The sequence below is a fragment of the Lissotriton vulgaris genome, chromosome 3_1, assembly GCF_964263255.1.
Source record: "Lissotriton vulgaris chromosome 3_1, aLisVul1.2, whole genome shotgun sequence".
Taxonomy (NCBI): domain Eukaryota; kingdom Metazoa; phylum Chordata; class Amphibia; order Caudata; family Salamandridae; genus Lissotriton; species Lissotriton vulgaris.
In genome coordinates this window covers 45,803,975-45,808,500 of record NC_141689.1, presented here as the reverse complement: position 1 = coordinate 45,808,500, position 4,526 = coordinate 45,803,975, and positions in this window count along the sequence as shown.

Sequence of the window (4,526 nt, the reverse complement as noted above, 5' to 3'; positions counted from 1 at the left end):
AAAATCCAAGCACTTATAAAATCAACATGCAGTGTCCTTGCAGCACTCTAATCATCCAGTCACTACCCATGTACTCATGCAATGACCTAGGCACAAACACATGCACTGCTACAATCCCCTGTGTACTACCCATGCAGATCTCTAACCACCTACACAGTACTGATTTAATCCTGCAATTACCCAGGTAGTACCTATGCAGTCCTGTCATAGCCCTGTCACTACCCAGGCACTCCTCAAATCACCCAGCCAGCACCATGTACTTATTCAACCACTCTGCCAAAATACAAGCACTTATAAAATCACCATGCACTCTCCTTGTAGCACTCTAATCATCCAGTCACTACTCATGTATTCATGCAATGACCCCGGTACTAACTCATGGCAAATACAGAGAAGGTCATGCTAATCTCAGGGGTACCCCAACACATAGTGTTCCCTAGCGTACATAGGTGTTTTCATTGTATTCTAAGTGTCTCTTAGCATAGCACTGGCTCTAGAACTATTAAGTCAGAGTCAGTTACTACCAGTATCCGTCAGCAAAAAGTTGAGGGCACAGGAGGATTTTCTGCTCCTCTGTTGGTTCTTTCTGCACATCTCTTGCTTCTTCCTGTACTTTTCTTTGCCTTTCTGAGCTTTTCTTCCTCTTTCTTCACATATCCTACCTTTGTAGGCATAGCTAGAAATTTTCATTTAAAAAAAACCCTTGAAATTCACTGAAAAAACCATAGGTTTCAGGGACGTTATAGTTAGAAATTAGCATTTAAAAAACCTGAAAAATTCACTGAAAAAAACCCAAAGTTTTCAGGGATGTTATAGTTAGTTGGACATTTCACTCATACGAAACCAGAGAAATGTGTCCGTTATAGTTAGTTCAGCTAACTATAACTTGCGCCCCCGCAATGCACTGCTGATGACGTCACATATTACATAATTCATGACATGGTTAGTGACATCAGCCCGCGCTTCAATTAATTGAGGCCCCTGGGTGGGCCAGGTCCCGGGGGCATTGGCAACAAATATATGCGGGCCTGTGGAGCCCCCGCAGCCTCGGGGACCGCCACCCCCGGGTCTTGCTTATAAGTATGTACGGGAGGGCATCCGGCCCTCCCGCAGCCCCAGTGACGAACACACCCGGAGCTTCTTTTTTAATATGTGAGGGGACCTCCAAGGCCTCCTCGAGCCCTGGGGACTGCCACCCCCTGGGGCTTTTATTAATTATTCACAGAGGCACAAGGCCCCCCACTGCCCCGGGGACGGCCACCTCCCTGGGGCACTAAAATGCAAATGCGGGGGTCCACTACCTGCCCCTGGTCCCTGGGGCAGGTGGTGGGACCCGGGGACCACCACCTGCCCGGGGCTTCAATCACATTGGGAGGATTGCTGCACGGCTCCCCTCTTGGAGCTCTCCATGGCGGCCCTGGGGACCACCACCCCCCAAGCCCGGCTCCTGCAGTGTCCCATGCTGCCCCTCCGGGACACCGCTGTTTGCTATGGCATGGTGGGAGCCGTGTGGCTCCCACCCTGTTATAGCAAACTTGCTTTGGATTTTGGAAGTGAGAGCAGGGAAACCTGCTCTTGCTTCTAAAATCTAAAGTCCCTGGGGCGAACTAGCCCACCAGCTACCTCCAGTAAGCACCACAGAGAGGTGTTGCAGAAAGGTGTAAAAAGGGGCATGGCCTCTCAACACCTCTCTGCAACGTAGCTCCCTGGTACATACTGGAGGTACCTGGTGGGCTAGTTCGCCTCAGGGACCCTCAGGATTGAAGGGGACTTAATCCGCCAATTTACAATGTGCTGCCAGGGGGTGCATTTGAACACTTGCTATGTCAGGCCCCACCCCCTCCCTGCACCACTGTGCAAACACACCCCCTGGTGCGTTGTAAATTGGGGGACTAATTCCCCTTGAGTCTTGAGGGCCCCTGTGGGCCAACTAGCCCACCAGGTACCTCCAGTAAGCGCCACAAAGCTGCATTGCAGAGAGGTGTAAAAAGGGGCATGGCCACTTGTAAGAGTCCCTTCACAGGAGGCATAGGTGAAAGTTTAAATGTCTTTATCAGGTTCAAGCCATAAGAAACCCTATCCAACACTCAAGACTGGCAACTGTCATCTGACCAGATGCACAGCCTACCATAGCAACCTAGGAATTCCACATTCTAAGCAACGTGACAGAACAACTCATGCTTATGTAGCCTAATACAAGACACTACATCATCTCCCCCGAATATAAACAATATGATACCCCAATAATTAAAAACAAGTAATAAAGAAAGGTGAAGCATGAGGTTTACACACAATCTTGCAACCTGGCAGGACGTCTAACTTCCCTGTGATGTCTCAATCTCCCTTCCGTAGGTGACATGGATGAGGTTGAAGCTGAGGATGAAACTGAGAAGCATGACTTTAAACACAATCTTGCAAAGTGGCAGGACATCTGACTTCCCTGTGAGGTCTCAATCTCCCTTCCATAGGTGACGTGGATGAGGTTGAAACTGTGGAAGACACCTCCATAGGAAGACATTTTGATACTCTATTGAGATTCTATACTCTGTGATCATTGGTCTTAACTGCATTCATAAAAACTTTAATCACTTTAAATGGTTTCCTAAATTTGGAACTTCCTGTACTAAGGTGGAGCGATTTAATTTTAATCCAATCTCCCACAGACACAACAGTTTCCTTTGTAGCTTTGCTGTCATCAAACCAAACTTTGCACTTTTCCAACACTTGCCTCTCCTTCTCTTTCCAACCTTCAATACAACCAACATTCTCATCAACCACAGTTCTTTTTGCTAAAACCCAAGAAGGATAAACTTCAACATTAGGCATTCTTCCTTTGAAAAGTAAAAAAGGTGAAACCCCTGTGGAAGAATGTGGTGTAAACCTATATTCTCTTACTTTCTTTCTCATAGCTAGTTCCCAATTAGATCCTGACACAATCACTTGCTGTAAACATTCTTTCAAGACCTTCACAAACATCTCAACCAAACCATTACTTTCAGGATGATAGTGGGCTGCTCTTTTGTGCTTAATGCCTCTTGAAGAAAGAAAATCTTCAAAAACCTTTGAGGTAAATTGAACACCATTGTCAGACAACAAGGAAGAAGGAAAGCCTTCCCTTTCAAACAACTCATCTAGGAATTCTATTACTACATTTGACTCCACAGAGTTTACAATCCTAATTTCAGGCGAAAGTGAATGCATATCCATACACACCAAAAGGTACCGATCACAAGTATTCCTTCTCACAGGGACCAAAATGTCAATAGAAATATTACACCATGGTCCCTCAGATTGTTCCCTTTTTACCATTGGCTGCGTCCTACATTTTAAGATTTTGTCACTGCTGGCACACTCTAGACAATTTCTAACAACCCTTTCCACATGAGCATCAAAACCAGACCACCAATAAGCTTCTCATATTCTCTCTTTAGTCTTTACAATCCCCATGTGGCTAGAGTGAGCAAGTTCCAGCAAACGATTCCAAAGCTCTCGAGGAGGAACTAATTTACTACCTCTCAAGAGAATACCATCTACCACAGACAACTCCTTCTTCACTTGCCAGAAGCCTTTAAATTCTTCGCTGCAGTCTTATTTATCATACCAGGGACTCAAGACCATGGAAATTACTTTCTGAAACACTTCATTTTTGGTTAAGGACTCCTTCTAAACTTTCTCAGAAATTATACCCTCACTGATGAGACAGACATCCACTTCTTCATTAAGTTCCTCACCACCAAACCATTCACCGTCACCCTGAACAGTAACTTCTTCATCACCCACATTGCCTAATCTAGATTAACAATCTGCTAAAGTGTTGCTGGCTCCTGGAAGATAGGTAATTTTTAATGCAGTGAGACACTAAATCAATCCCTTTCTTGGAAAAAACCTCCTTCAATGGTTTGTGATCAGTTAAAACCGATAACTGACAGCCCCACAGAAACTTACGTCACTTACGTATCGCCCAAAATATAGCCAGTGCCTCCCTCTCAATGACTGAATAAGTGAACTCAGCATCTCTCAAAGGCCTATACAAAAACAAAATGGTTTTGTCTTCACCTTCCACTTTTTTAAGTAGCATAGCTCCAAGACCATTTGAACTAGCATCAGTCATCAAGTAAGACGCCTTCTTGGGATCAAAGATACTTAAGTCTGGAGCTTTGTTCAATAAATGCTTCAAATTCTGAAACTCTTCATCACAAACCTTGCACCAAACAAACTCACACCCTTTTTTTAAAAGATTTCTCAAATGTTCCTATTTCTAGCAAAGTTAGGAATGAACTTATGATAAAATTCAGTCATCCCTAAACATTTCACAAGTTCATCCTTGTCTTGAGGTGTTTTCAGATTGGAAATAGTATTAATCGAGATAAACTCCTGTATATGTTGTTTAAGTAGAGTAATAAATCTTGTATCTGCGAGCGTATGTCTCGGGAAGGTGAATTTTCGTGTTTCCTTTATTTGATTTTTAAGTATGACTTCAAGTAGCAAGGGATTATGGTCAGAAGTGACCTTAGGGCAGATGTCAA